Source organism: Grammomys surdaster, unplaced genomic scaffold, assembly GCF_004785775.1.
Source record: "Grammomys surdaster isolate TR1022 unplaced genomic scaffold, NIH_TR_1.0 721, whole genome shotgun sequence".
Lineage (NCBI taxonomy): Eukaryota > Metazoa > Chordata > Mammalia > Rodentia > Muridae > Grammomys > Grammomys surdaster.
This window is the reverse complement of record NW_021605140.1, coordinates 322,798-338,948: the sequence shown is the minus strand read 5'-3', so window position 1 is coordinate 338,948 and position 16,151 is coordinate 322,798. Positions and strand designations below refer to the sequence as shown.

The following is a 16,151-nucleotide window of genomic DNA, read 5'->3' as shown; positions in this document are numbered from 1 at the left end:
AGTAAGTATGTATGAAAATGCCATAAGAAAATGTGTTCCTTTGTATACTAATTAAAAACTGAAGTTCCTCACTGTCTTCAGGTACAGGGGTACAAGCCTATATGCCTGAACTTGGAGGTTGAGGCATATGGACTCTGAGTCTGATGCCAAGTCTGGCAACACCAAGTCTCCGGACCATACCCATTTGTGAAGGATCAGGTCTTTCTTTGCCAGTTTGTAAATCTCTTTGATTTGGCAGCTTCATCTTTAGTCACGTGGAGACAATGGGGCGGGGCTGACTGGAATTGGAACAGACTCTTCCTGGAGTGTGGAGCTGGCTGTGTAGACCAAACTGTCCTCTAACTCACAGAGACCCACCTGCTTCTGCTCCCTGACACACTGGGACTAAAGGCAGGATCACCATGCCAGGGATTAACTTCTCAGAGTTCTCAAGTCCAAAAAACTTACTCCTGGTCATCCTAAGGAACTCTACAATTTAGAAAGCAGTTCTGTTGGCAAGCATCTTGAGAGGAACAGAGGATAATAATATTAAATTCCACCTGATCTGGTCAGAGCTGAAACCACCCACTGCCTATGACAGAAGAACAAGATGGTCCTCTTCCCAGCTGTAAATTTAAGCCATCCACAACCTCTGCCCCAGTGGCATAACTGTCTCTTTTTTTTTTTTTTTTTTCCTTCGAGACAGGGTTTCTCTGTGTAGCCCTGGCTGTCCTCGAACTCAGAAATCCACCTGCCTCTGCCTCCCAAGTGCTGAGATTAAAGGCATGCGCCGCCACCACACGGTGGCATAAATGTCTTATGTACTCAAAAAGTATCACTTTAAGCAACTAAAGTAGTACGCCAATAATAGGCACAATAGATCCTGCTATGAGAACTCACTCTGTAGATTCACCTGTCTCTGCCTTCCCAGTGCTGGGATTAAAGGCATGCATCACCACTACCCAGCAGCCTTCTTATTCTTTAGTTTTATATTGTTTTTAATTGACACATAACTATACTTTACAGGAGATAAATAATGATACTCTGAAACACATGCACAATATATATAAAAGGATAACCGGTATATATCACAAAATAGATTTATCTTTCTTTGAGAACCACTCTCTTTGCTGGCTCTCCTGACGTGCACAATGGACCATAGTCAACCATAGTTACTCTAGTGCTAAAGAACATTATGAGTTATTTATTCCTCCTGCTTCTGAACCCTCTACACTCATGTATTACCCTTTCCCTGTCCTCTCCCCCATCAGACGAATTACAGCAAAGCCACAGAAACTATGACTACACTTCAAAGGTATCTAGACTTCATTTTAAGAACACAAAGGATACATACCCCTCATTAACTAGTCTACTGGATGCAGGAAAAAGAATACAAGAATATGAGTATTTGTTAAAGGAATGCCATTAATGTAATTTCAGATATGAATACTCAATTTGTCAAATGAAGTCAAAGTTCTTCAGTCTGCTAACAAATCTATAATAATGAAAAAAATACAGAATTCAGTACAAAATAAGTATATACCAACATATTTCATCTGAATTAGGAAAAATAATGAGTTAGTAATTTTCCACAGGACAAAACTCAACTTTTATAAAGCAACAAAAGAAAGGAAAGGCATGGCAAGATGTCAATTGAACCAGCAACCTGCTTTCCCAGGAAGTCAGTTCATACCTGGCAAAAAACTGGCCTCATATTCTGAAACAGAACCCTATAAACAGAAATGAGACACATAAAATCCAAATACAAAATACATATATATGTATGTGTGTGTGTGTATATATATATATGTATATATATGTAATAAAAGATAGAGAGATGGGAAATATAGGTAGATTTTGCTTTTAAGACATCCAGAAGAGATAAAGGCCTGTTAAATTCGTAAGAGCTGGAGAAATGGCTCAGTACTGACTGCTCTTCCAGAGGATTCTAGCTGGATTCCCAGCATCCATGTGGCAACTCCAGTTCAAGCGATTTGATATCCTCTCTTTGGTCCCCCGCAGGCATTGCATGCACATGGTACACAATCGTACATATAAACAAAACACCTACACATATTAAAAAAACATTGATTTGTTTAAAAAAAAGGGAGAACAATTTAAAAGCCCAATTTAGTGATAAGGATATGGTTCAGTACAACACTTGCCTAAAATGTAAAAGGCTTCACGTAACCAGCACTGAAAAAAAAAGTTGTGTGTACATCTTTAATAATATATATGATATATATTATATATTTAATTCTAACTCAAGAAAAGAGTTCTATAAACCAGTAAGTTTCTTTTAAAATGCCACATAAATCTTATAAGTTGTAAGATATTTCTTTTTTTTCTTTTCTTGGTAGTACTGCAGACCAAATCTTGTGCCTTGTGAATAGTAGGTAAGTACTCTACCACTGAGGAGCTATACCTATATTTTACTTTAAAAACAAACAAAAAGATTACTACCAGTGTTTGTACAGAATGTGTGGGAGCATCCATTTCATGACATGCATACAAAGGTCAGAAGTCAGTTCTTTCCTTCCACCTTTACCTGAGTTCCTGAGATCAAACTCAGACCGTCAGGATTCTAGGGCAAGGACCATTATCCACTGTGTCATCTGACAGCCCCACTTCTTATGGATTTTAGCTCATGAAAACCAGAGCTCCAGCCCCCAAATCTAATTATAGGTACTTGTGAGCTGCCTAAAGTGGTTGCTGGGAACAGAACTCTGGAAGAGTAGCAAGTGCTCTTTTTAAAGATTTACTCATTGTTTTAAACTGTGTATGTGTATGCTGCACCTGCATGAGTTCATGTGTACCACATGCATGCAGATGACCACAGAGGCCAGAGGGCATTAAGATCTCCTGGAACTGAGTTAACAGACAGTTGTAAAACACTAGTGTGGGTGCTGAGGCCCCAACCTGAGTCCTCTGCCAGAGCAGCAAGTGCTCTTAACCATGGAGCCATCTCTCCAGCCCGGAGTAGCAAACACTTAACCAACAAGCCATCTTCTCTTCAGCTATCATACATGAATCTTTGTATGGACATGTATTTTATTTCTATTGGGTATGTATCTAGCAGTGACATTGTTTTGTTATATGGTAGGGTTTTTGTTGATTATATATGTTCCAGAAATCAAACTTAGTGTCCAGATTGTGTGGCATGTGCTTTTATCCATTGAGCTATTCTATGGGCCTCCACATGTAGAGAATTAAAAAGCAATTCTAGCATTTACATTCCCACAGGCAGTGAGAGTAAAAATTTCAATTTATTTTCTTTTCCTTTTGGTATTTTGAGTCAGGGTATCATGTAGCCCTGGCTGACCTTCAACTCTACTATACTGTGGAGGTTGACTATGAATTCCTTATTCTCCTTCCTCCACCTCCCAATTATGGTGATTACAAGCATGCCAGATCACACTCAGAATCTAAGGGTTTCAGATTCTTCATATTCTCATCTGCACTTGCTATTTCTGTCCCTCCACGCCATGTTGGGGATCAAGCCTAGGGCCACATCCACTGAGTGCTACACTCTTCAGGCCTTATCTTTATTTGTTTATTTTAATATAGGTCATACTATATAGCCCAAGCTGAACTTAAATTTACAGTTGTCCTGCCTCAGCCTCCCTAGAACTGAGATTACAAGCAGGTGTATGTCACCATGTGCAAGACTAGTTATAGCCATTCTAATAAATACTAAATAGATAGACATTCTGATAAACGCTAAGTTGCATTTCTCTGATGGTTAATGATATTTAAAATTGTATGTGTTTATTGGCCTTTTATATCTTTGAAGAAATGAATAGTCAGATCTATCAATAGATTTGTTATCTTTTAAAAATGAATTCTTTTCATTGTTATAAGTTATAAATCTTTATATGTTATGGATATTGTAAATCTTTTCTACCATGTGTAGATAATTTTCTATATATTTCTTCTGTATTACATAATCTTTTCATATATTTCTATATATTGTGTATTTTCCTATTTTTTACCATTTAGGACCTATTTTGAGGTAATTTTTGTGTATAGGTGTAGAAGAGGCTCAACTTTTGGTGTATATTTATCTAACTGTCTCAGAACTTGGGATGTTGAAACAGGAGAAGTGCTTTGAGTTAAAGGGGAGCCTGTACGAAACAATCAGCAAGTACCAGGTCAGCAGGGCTACAGAGCAAGACTCTGTTTAAAACAAAGAAATAAAAACATTAACAGTAACATTAAATGAAACCATGCAATAAAAGCAATGGTGCTAATAAAATCATTAATACAATGTTGAACTTTTTTTCTAAAAAGGAGAATGAGTTAATATTTCCTTCCCATTGTTAGCAAAAGCTTACTTATTTGGAAGAGGTTCAGGTTACATGCTAGAGACACAATCTCTAACTGCACAATAAAATACTGGCCTAATCTGCCTTGAGTTTTAGTCCAAGTTAGCAAATTAAGCCAAAACCACAAAAACAAAAGTAGGTAAAAGTGATTTAAAATGTAAATTTTCATTTTTAAAAGATTTTATTTTTAATTGTGTGTGTGCATATGTCTGTCTGTCTGTTGTGGGGGCTTATACATGAGTGCAGCACGCACAGAGTCTAAAAGTGGGAGCTGGACCCCTAGAGCTAGAGTTATAGGAGGCTATGAGCTGCCTGACATGGGTACCAGGGACCAAATGTTGTCCTCTACAAAAGCAGTATGTGCTTTTACCCACTACGCCATCTCTCCAGCCCCATCTGTAAAATGTTAAAGTCTACTTTTTTCCTAATTGCCACAAGGCATATAATTACAATAATTGGGATATTAGCCCAGTTATTACCTAATCTGTAAAAGAGAATTTTGTAGGTCTAAAGTTGTTTTAACTGTAACAATTTACCCACATCATGAATTGAATGCTTACTACAAACAAGGCAATCACAAAATACTTCTCACTTATCAACATCAACCTGGTAATGAATATAGAATATTCCGTTTTATAGATGAAAAAAACTGAGTGGGAAAGGTCTAATAAACTATCCTATCCATAAATTTATAAAAGTTGGATTTTATGTTTCATCATGCTTCCTCTAGATGTAATCACATCTTTTCCAATGTTATTATATGACAGATACAGATATGCCTATGTAATAATCAGGCTAATCTGTGGCTCTGCAACACTCCTGATTTGTCTTTTTGTTTTAAGAAGATAAAAGAGGAATTTCTTTTAAGCAAAGAATATCAAGAGTTAAAATGCTATGGTTTAGATTCATTGCTCACTAACTCATATGTCTGAATACTTAGTAGGCAGATGATGGTACTGTTTTGGGAGCATGCTCAACATTTAGGAGGTGGAGCCTAGCTGGAAGAAGTAGGTTTCTAGGGGGCAGGCTTTGAGCCCAAGCTCTCTATTTCCTGGTCTGCCTAGATGTAACAAGCCATGCCAAAAGCACCAACCAACCACAAAGGACAGAGCCGCAGCTGCCTTGCTTTCCCTGACAAGATGGACTTTATTTCTACTAAAACATGACTCAAACCTCTCCTACCTTAGCTTTCCAGAGGGACAACGGTTAACTAATACCAAAAATTGGTACCAGGAATGGGGCTGTTGCTGTAATAAGCCTGACAGTGTGGTTCAAAGGCCTTTGGAACCAATTTATGGAAAGAATGTGGAAGAGTTTGGATCAGCAAGCTAAACAAGTCTTGGAATGTTGTAAACAGAGCTTAAGCGGCCATTCTGGTGGGAATCTGGAAGAACAGAATGCCATTAGACATGCAGACAGGAGACTCATGAAGTTTTGAGAGAGAAAAAGATATAACAGGAATTGGGGTACAGGCTCAATTCAAGTTACATTCTGGAGTGGGAGGCAATCTGGCTATATTTCATATCCTGATAATTTGAGTAAGATTAAATTCAAAATGTATTAATCACTTGGCAGAGAAAATTTCAACACAGCATAGCATCTAGGTTGTGGCATGTTTATTGCTGGCTGCCTTCAACTAGATTCTCAATGAAAAATCTAAGCCAAATGGCGCAAAAACGCATGAAAAATGTGCAGTTTGGCAAGGAAAAAAGCATAAGAACATTTAAAGTTGTGTATGAGATGAATATGAAAAAAAATGCCCATATTCCATTATTAAACTGACTATACTTAAGAAAAGCCATACATTTTGCAAGACCCCACCCAGAAAGAAGCTCTAGGGTGAAACAATGCAACCTCTGGTAAATTTTCAATTAAAAACGGGAGTGCCTGGAAAGGGGAAGTGTTTGAACAGAGAGTGCCAGAGCAGGGGCACCCTGATCCAATACGGCCACCTAAGAGTCACCCACCCAGGCACTCAAAGGCTGCTACAATTACAGTATGTGGGAACCAAGCAAGCTACATGCTGAGCTGGCAAACAGAATGCCGCACCATCCAGGTGGTGCTGATTTTGGAGGCATACTTGTGCCAAGGTTCCAGAAAAGAAGCTAAGTCCCAGCAATGTAAACAGAGAAGGTTCTCTCTACAGAGGGGCCCTGAGGTCATGTGTGACACTCTGAGGAAGAAGCCTACGCTGCAATGGAAACCCAGCATGTTGGAGATACCAGGAACACTAGTCTGTTGAAAAAGTTACAAGTACTGAGAAGAGCCAGCCCTAGAGAAAGGTCACGTGTTACTAGTGACAGCACTAAGGGCAGAGCTTCAGTCCATTGAAGTATGCAATACCACCACAAACCCCAGAAGCCAGATATGGAGGTAAGGATTTGTTTGCCCTGCTGAGTTTTAGTCTTGTTTCAGCCAATTTCTACTTGCTAACCTCATTCCCTAACTCTGCAATGGAAGTGTTTTGATTTTATACTTGCCCACAGCTAAGAGTCAGAAGAGACTTTGGGCTTTGAACTTTAGCAGCTGTTGGTACTGTTACAGTTTTGTGGACTCTGGAAGTTGAACTAAATGTATTTCACATTATGAGCAATACACTTGAGCTTATGAGGGACAAGAAAAACAACAACAACAAAGTTACAGTTTGGATGCGAACTGCCTCCTAAAAGCTCTGGTATTCAACATTTGGCATCCACGTAGTGCTATTCTGGGGGAAGTTGTAGAACCTTTGGAAGGTGCAGCTCAGTTGGGGGAAGTGGGTCACTGGACAGTAGGTCTTGAAGATATACAGATCAGCCCCAGTTCCAGGCCAAGCTCTCTGCTTTACAATCTACAGCCCAAGTTCCTCCCTCCTGCCACAGATGGAGCCCTAAGCCACTGTGCCAGCCCTGCCTTTAAGCTGGAAGCTAAAAATGAACCCTCCTTCCTGCAGCAGCTTCTTCCTAGGAATCTGTCAGAGATGAGGAAAGAAAGTAATACATTCTCATACAAAAAAAAAAAAGTCAATAATAAAGGGGGCTGGAGAGTGGACCAGCAGTTAAGAGCACTTGGTGCTCTTTTATAGAGGTCCCAGGTTCAAGCTCCAGCACCTACATGGTAGCTCAGACCATCTGTAACTCCACTTCCAAGAGATCCAACGCCCTCTTCTGACCTCTGACTGTAGCAGGCATGCACAGCGCACATACATTTATGCAGCAACACTAATACACATAAAAAAAACAAAAATAGAAACAAGTTTTAAAAGCTAGTAATGTTATCCACAATACAACTGAAATGTATAAAGAGATACATACAAACATACCTTTCCAAAGAAAAAGATAATCAAAATCAATCTTAAAGTTAAAAAATTAGCAAATTTGTAGGTCCTTCCTTTTCCTTACTTTGCTATCCCTCCTCTAACAAAATGGGAGCAAGGGGAGGGTTCCACAGTGATACAGTATCTATAATTCCAGGACTCTAGAGGTGAAGACAGAAAAACCAGGAGCTATTTTAAAAGTCTGAGGCCAGCCTAAGGTACAGATACCCTGTATGAAAAATTTAAAATAAACACACACACACAAAAAAAATGAGAAAAAAATATCTAATAATCATTTTCTGAATATATAAACAATATAATCAAATTACCATAATTAAGCTTTGCTCTCTGGTTAGGATAATTCAAGACTCTGATAATTAGTTTAAAGAATATAAGGCTAGTTGTTAAGTCTTAGTACATACCTGTATGCCTAGTACTCACTAGTACTAGTAGTCACTGAAGTTGAAGGATTTTGAGTTTAAATCTATCTGGTGACACAGCAAGTTACTGACCAGACTAAATTATGGATTGAAACCCTACTTCCAAACAAACTTTTAAAAATTTTTTAAAGAAATGCATCCTAAGTATTCATAGGCCTAGGACTAAAACTCAGTATTTTAATTAACTCTTGCCTAGGACATAAAAAGCCATGAGTTTGTTTCTAGCACCTCAAAAATTAACTAAAATAAGAAAAAGAAATAAAAGCCTACGGTAGCAATAAACAAGTGGAAAGAGGAATGGGGTATAGCTCAAAAGTAGAACACTTGCTTAGCATTCGCAAGGCCCTGGTTTTGATCCCCAGTACTGCAAAAAACAAAACAACCAATGAGATGGCTCAGCCAGTAAGGAACTTGTTGCCAAGTCTGACAAATGAGTTTGTGTGTGTGAGTGTGTGTGTGCATGTGTGTGTGTATGCACACATGTAATTTAAAAATACATGCCTAATTTAAAAATACAAAATAAATGGAAAGAAACTGAGCTTTTAGTCACCGAACTTTAATGGCTAACACAACAGCTCCTTGGTTAATGCTGAGATTTCTTATAAATCCACAGGGCTGAGGCAAGGCTATAGCTCACTCTAAGGTCCTGGCTCAGATCACCAGCACTAGGGCTGAGGAAAGCAGTAGCCTACACAGTCCTGCCCTTCCTCATCCTGCAGGACTCAGAAGTGTCAGTCCATTTACTTGCATTCTAGCATTATTTCCTGAGTGGGAGAAAGCACAGAGTTATGGGAAGCAGCAGGAAATGTAGAGATCTAAGAATAAGTCCAGAAAGTCGCAAACAGGACCGTCCTCCTTTACATATGTCACTGCAGGAAAGCTGCCAACAGCTCACTCCTCTCGCCACATTTCCTGCAGACCCTCCAGCTCTTCCTTAAGCATGTCAGGATTCTCATTCTCCCTTAGTTTCAAGCCTCCTTTTGCATCAAGATTTCAAAGTACATAGTTTGAATTCTCCAAAAGTTCCCTTTAGTCGTGTCTTACTTCTGAATATGTATCCTAAAACCTTGTACAGTATTTCTACATCTAATGATAAAATTCACAGTATGTTATAAAACCACAATTTCTTTGCAACTAAAGGATTTATGGTAACACCAAAGTTTTAAAAAAAAGTAGAGCTTTTTATTGAATAAAGTACTTTTCAAAAAGGTGGTGAGTTTACTACGGGATCTTTTCTGATAAAGGAATTCTTTAAGTAAAGCAAAAACCACACAGAGAGCGGGAACTTGTGCTTTTACAGGCTGGATTCCCAGGCACTGACATTTCCAACGATTACTCTATGAGCAGCTGAGGACAGGAGGCAGAAAAGACTGAACAGAGGCTATTAGAACAGAAAGAGAGACCTCCCTAAAATAGAAAATAAGATAAATTAACTATTACTAATTAAAGTTTCATTTTAAAATCACTTATCTAAATAAACCTTGATAAGTGCAAGTGAGTCTCAAGTCCAGTTGGGAAAGGTTTCTTTGGGATTCAAAAATCTATCATTTATTCAACTACAGATTAATGAATTTCATTGTAAAATGAGTTGAGCAATCAAAGCTATTCATAGATAAGTATGATTAAATTATGGGTGAATAATATGTTAACTGAATAAAGTCCAGCTATTAAAGCAAGTAATCTAATTGCCCAATGTCCAACGTTGTAAAGAATGAATTTTTGTATTTCTCTCCATACTTAAGATTTTAATTCTTCCATCCCTTAGTGATATATATACATACAAAGATATGAAGTGCAATCACACTAGTGATAAGAATACTGCACTTAGCTCAATGTAAAAAAAAAAACTGAAAGTTTACATTTTTGGAAATTTCATCTACCCCAACCCAACCCTCAAATAGTGAAGACTATTTTTGAAATCAAACATAAAATGATACGGTTTTTGGCCTCTCACTTAGAATTTTATTTTGGAATCAACATTTTGTTTAATTTGGAATGATCTGAAATAGAATTAAAAAGGGGAAAAACTAAAAAGTATTGATGCAAAGCTGTAGCAATATTTCTTCACAATTTCATAAAACATTAATGAAAGGTTACATAATCCCCTAGATTAAAGATTTTTAAAGAGACCTGCAAGGATTGTCTTTTTCAGTTTTCAGTACTGTTTTCTTTATTCTCATATCCATAGAAACATCTAAATTAATTCCATCTAGTTTAAAATAAGCCATCTAGTTTTCAGTTTTGTTTTGTGTGTTGTTACTGTCACTGTTTGAGAAAAGGTCTTCACCAAGAGTGCTGGCATACCCCTTCACTCCCAGCACTCAGGAGGCAGAGGCAGGTAAGTCATCTCTTAAGTTCCTGGTCTATAGAGCCAGTTCCAGGACAGCCAGGGATACATAGAGAAACCTTGTCTCAAAAAGACAAAAAACATACAAACAAAAAAACAGAGAAGGGGGGGGAGAGAGAAAGAGAAAGAGAAAGAGAGAGAGAAAAAGAGAGATAGAGAAGGAGGGAAGGAGGGAGAGAAGGAAAGAGGGAAGAAAGGAGAAAGGAGGGCTTGCAGTGTAACCCAGGCTAGCCTCTAATCAACATCAATCCTCCTGCCTCATCCTCCCAAGTATCTAAATTGTAATTGTGCACCATCATGCCTGGCAGCCATCTGGTTTTCAATAAAAAAAAAAAAAAAAAAACTTATCCAAGAATAAGACAAAACATTCATATACCATTTAACTACAACTTTAAATACATACTGTAAATCACATTTAGTTTCTTGAGACAAGTTAAGTATACAAGATATAATACCAAACCCATTTCACTCTCAGGAAAACACAATCCACAAAACAAAAACTCCTTCACAACCTTCACAGCTAAGCCTCGACCCCGTCAGTACTTCTCTCTCCTCTCTCCCTCCTTGGCTTTGTTTTTAACGATTGGTCGGTCTCCTTCTCTAGCCCAGGCTGGCCACTACCTTCCAACGATCCTCCTTCCTCAGATGTCAGAGTGCTGAGATTAGCCTCTGAGAATAAGCTATCCTCTCATTTTTCTCTCTTGCAATGTTTACTTTTGTGCTTGTTTATCCTTCATACATGAAATATTCTAAGCCAGTTGGATTCTGAGTTAGCTGATCAATGTTATTATGTCTTTTTCAGTGGAAGGAGAACGGGGTAACATGAGGGCACAAACGAAGGAACAGCAGGCCGTCTGAGGAGCACCAGCGTTTCTCTGCCTCGTGTTCCCTGAGTGTGCATGCCAGGTTCTCAGGATCCAAAAAAGGTCCCCAGGATCAGAGGCTCAATGCAATTCACAGTAATGTCAAACTGCCATATCACCACCTGAGAACTACTGCAAAATAAATAACTTAATCCCTTAATATTGCTTCTGCCATACTGTGTGATTCAAAAGAGTCTGTCAAAATTTTCTGACTGTAAGACACAGATTTTACATTGCGACTTAAAATATGTATATAAGAAGTTTCCCTAGACAAGATTTTTCTTCTTCAAGTGCAAGGCTAGTGTATTCTGTTTTACTTTCAATAATTCAGTTTTTTAAGATCTCAAAAAAAACATAATCTTCAGTTAAGGGAGTAGCACTTTTTGATAGAGCCCATGACTAGCAGATGTGAGATATTTAGTATCATCCACAGTACTGGGGGGTGGGGGAGTACCCTTTATAATAAGATGTGTTCTCCCCCCCCAATCTCTTCAGCAAGATGGGCAGGTATTCCAGTATTTTAAGGTATATTTATTGCCCCTTTTTTTCATTAAGGGAAGTTGTTCTCAGAATATGATCCCTTGAAGAATACTAAGCATTGCTTGGGCTAAATTCTTGAACCCCACCCCTAGACCTTCTGGATCTGAAACCTCAGGTGGAGCCAACCAATCTGTACGAAGGCGTTTCCAATCTTGGATCTTTCTATGTAACAAACCAGTACTGCGTTCTGCACCAGTCACCACGCTAAAAATTCTATAAACACATAAAAAAAAAATCTTTTTGAAATACCTGTAATTGCAGCACTCAGGAGACAGAGGCAGAGGCATCTCTGTGAGTTCAAGGAGAGCTTGGTCTAAACAAAAACCAGCCAGGGCTTCAGAGCAAGACTTTCTCAAAAATGTATGAATGAATAAAAAAAAAATACAATTTAAATCCCTTTAAGCAAAAGTTGTTAGTATTACCAGATAAGTGATAGTACAAAAATTCCAAGTTATTTTCAATTTAGCAGGACATGCCTATCCGCTTCATGAATACCCTCTATCTGATCACAGTTTCACTCCTTTAGTTCTGCTACTCCTCCCCTTTTCCTCTCAAATTCCCCATCCTGTTGATGTCCTTATTTTCTCCAGTATTTTCGCTGTCATCCTAAAACTCATTTCTAAAGCCCTTAGCCTCCAAGACGCTGTAACCTTGCTTTTAAGGACGGAGTCTCTGGTTCAGCTTGGCATTTTAGTAATAATTAGTTTCTCCTGTTTTCGGGAAACCCTCACAAACACCATTGTTAAATTCTCGTATCCACTGGCCTGGCCAGCTTCCACAAGACCACTCACCCACTCCCGGGCAAGTTTCCCCAGCTCTCTCGAACTCCCTTCCTCCAGGGAAATTACTCTTCCCCTCTTACCTCCATCCCATTTTGCTTAAGGGAACTTCCACTTTCCCGCTGAACCCTTACCCTACTCAAATCCCAACTCCTGCGGCTCGGCTCGAAGCCCTTACTCTGAGGGTCCTCAGTCCGGACTCCAGTCCCAGACCGCTGTGGGGGGCAGGGCGCCGCGGTCCCTCCCCGGGGGAGTTCGTTCAAGGTCTCCACCCCGCAGACCCTTCCTAGGCGACAGCGGCCCTTCTCAGGGGGGCTCGCCCCGTCCTGGGTGCCTTTCCTCCGCTCCCTGTCATCCCGGACCCCGGCCGCCCTGGGTCTCCCCACCTCCCACCTCTCTCCGACAGGGGCCACTCCCAGTTCTCTCGGCCCCCGCGGCTCTCAGAGCACCGAGAACCCCCGGTATCCCCTCGTCTCTCCGGCCCCGCTCGCTCCGGGTCGCCCCCGCTCGCAGACCCCCGACGCTCGGGTCTCTTCAGGAAGCCGCGCACACACCGGCCTCCCGTCGCTGTCCCCGGGGCCGCCGCTGGACAGCCCAGGGGACCTCCCGGCCTGCCCCCGTCGGAGTCCCGCGCCAACCTACCTTCCCAGCGCGAACTCTGCCGGCAGGAACCCGGCCGATCTCTCGCCGCGCCCGACCCCGACGCGACCCGGCCCACAGCCCCGGCCTCCGGCCCGCGGCCTCCACCTCCCGAGCGCAAAGCTAGAGTTTCCGGCCCGCCACCGCCTCCGCACCTCAGGCCCGCCTCGCCCGCACTCACCTGCCGCTGGCCCTGCACAACTCCGGCGCCTCAGACTCTACCTCCGCCGCCAGTAGCCACCAAGCGCCACCACCTCCCCCATGACAACAGGCCCGCCCCATACCACACTTCCAACTTATCCATTGGATGGAGGGGCGGCGTCTCTCTGTTACGATTGGTTGACTCTTCCTGCCCATCATCCTGTCTTTACCGCCCCTTTTCCTGGACCGAGTCTTCGGCCCCCGCCCGGACCTGGACCGGCCTAGATCATGCTTTAGTTGTAATTGGTTGATGAGTGGGCAGTTCGAAGTTATGATAGGCTACTGATAGTGTCTGTTACCTTAACTGGCAAAGAGTGTGCTGGCCGCGGTTGGTTCAAGCCCTGTGCACAGTTTGGTTGCGCAGTAGAAAGCGAAGAAGGGGCAGCCGCTCGCTCACGTCCGAGGTTACCGGGAAGGGTTAACTCTTTGTTGTGGGGCTGGCGCAGTAGACTCTTCCTTTTCTAGTTCTCTTCCTACAAGGGGAAACATCTCTGCTAGCTTAAGGAGGTAACGCTTGCAAAACACATCGACTTCAGGGGTTTGTGTTTAAGAACGGTCCAATTCCTCAGCAAAGAGGTATCTCACAGATCAAAATTCCCCTCGTGTTTTCTTCAAGTTTCCTTGAAGTTCTTTCCGGTAGTCTCCATGCTTTAGGTAAGGGCAGAGCGCAGCTGTTTATTAAGCAGCAGTCTGCTTCCGTTGCATTTATAAATATCGTCAAGAAATAATATTTATAATTGGTGTCTGTCGTATTAAGAGTTTTCCAGCTTCCAGACCCCACTTTTCTGGATCTGCCAAGTGACCAAACAACCATCACCAAGTTTTGAAAACACGAGCAGCAATTTATCCTTATAGTACTTTGGAAATGAGAATTTCACGCGCCCCCACCACTACCACTTCCCAACACTACTCGGCTTTTAAGTTTAGGAGTTCTTAAACAGTATTACTAGCTGTCTGGAAGATACTAATCAAACTCTCTCTCTCTCTCTCTCTCTCTCTCTCTCTCTCTCTCTCTCTTCTCTCTCCCACTCTCTCCCTCTCCCTCCCTCCCTCTTCCTCCTTTCGCTCTTTTCTACCTCTCCTATTCTTGGCAGTCTAAATTAGAACCATTGAATGAATCGCGGTTTTTTTTCCCCCATCACTTGGTACAATACACGAGAATAAATGATTGCATTTCTTATTCATTTGGGTACAAATCCCAGTAGGCATTTTTGAGAAATCTGGTGTTGCTATAAAAACTCTCTGCTCTTAGAAACGCATTCATCATTAGCTTTCTCTGCTTCTCTTTTTCATCTCCAGCGCTCTTCCTGCTCCTAAATAAGAAAATGCCGGCCCGATTACTCTTTCAGTTTCTAAGTCAAATTTAAATATACCTTTTCTACAAGTCCACCTGGAATATGCAAAGCTGTGGTAATAGATTTTTAAGGAGGTCTGTGCTCTCAAACACTAGGTCTAGGAGTAAAAGGCCTTCCTGTGGATCCAGGAGTGGACTTCGGACATTCCGTACTTTGCCCCTGCCTTTTTGATGTAACTCGTGCCATATCTCTTCTGTTTATTAACCTTCTGCCCTTTGCAGCACAAGCTCCAGAATCTAAAACTGTGCAGCTTAATATTTGGGGTGGGGAGTCGGGGTTGGGGGGAGTTGTCTATTTTCTAGCCTATATTTTTAGTTGAGCTTAAATAAACTGCACGTTTCTATCATCAAACTAAGTGGAAATTATCCTCCAGTAACTATACATACAATAAAGTGGGTCCCCCCCGCCCAGTTATCTTCTGGAACCTTCTTCCCTTTTCTCTCATCCTCACCTTCCAATTTAGAAATAACCTCCCATTCAATTCAGTGACTCACACAAAATCCTTAAAAGGAAAGTGCGAAAGCCAAAATAACTCCAGAGATGTCTGAATCATTTCACTGAAGGAAAAGACCACGCACTGACCACAGTAAGATAGAAGTCAGGACAGAAGCCCTGAGCTAACATCTTATAACATGGGAAGTAGATATGCAAATAAGAAGCTGCCTGATGAGGATGCAACATCCGAGCATCCCTTACCCAGCCTTTTAATGCCAGCAGCCCCCTCCTCGACAGCCTTGGTGGTGTGCCATAGTACCAATTTTAGAGCAAGTCAGAAGGCAATTAATGTCCTAGCAGATAGGAAACAGTAACGTCACAGGAGGGCATGGCCATTATTATGGTACTTTTGGTAATAATGGCTCTTGCACAGCCACAGTGACTAGGTGCCATACAGAACATAGAATTAGGCCAGTCTCACGAAGGGGACTTGACCTCTAAGTTTAGGAACTCAGACTGCTATCACAAAAGTTGGTGGATAATTGCCACAAAGGTCAGCCACTTATTACCTCAACCACTAAAAACAAGCTTTTGTCCTGGGTGCTTTCGGCCACGCCTATCCAACTGCTTCCACCGTTCCCCTTTGTAAAATAAGAGGAAATTTAAAATAAATGTATACACTCAGCAGGAAGAGGAAAACTTGAAAGAAGGAAGGCTTTAAGACACATACTTTGAAGTAATAGGTTGTTGGGCTAACAAAGCTGTGTAGCCCCAGGAGATTCTTGTTCGAATCCTGTGCTTTGGTTTTACACTCACAAGGTAATCCTGCAACTTGCTTTGCCTCCCTGCTCTGCGTACTTCTCCGGCTCTCCCAGCCCCCACACGCCCTCTTAGGAATCAAGAGCCCTGGAGCCTGGTTGTCTGCAGCTCTGTGTTGTATGGCTACCCGTGGA

The 16,151-nt window shown here is 41.3% G+C and overlaps 1 protein-coding gene across 7 annotated transcripts in view; it reads right to left on the bottom strand.

Moving 5' to 3' along the window:
- Window positions 1-13,727, bottom strand: part of Numb (NUMB endocytic adaptor protein) — a 123,782-nt gene extending 110,055 nt beyond the window's left edge. For 4 of the 7 annotated variants that reach the window (XM_028782170.1, XM_028782166.1, XM_028782172.1 and 1 more), the window contains exon 1: window positions 13,389-13,466. The gene's annotated coding sequence lies outside the window, so the exon portion shown is untranslated. Of the gene's footprint in view, window positions 1-13,388; window positions 13,506-13,707 lie in introns of those variants that run through there. The other 3 variants (XM_028782169.1, XM_028782173.1, XM_028782167.1) reach the window with 3 other exon arrangements.
- Window positions 13,728-16,151: the final 2,424 nt, after the last annotated feature.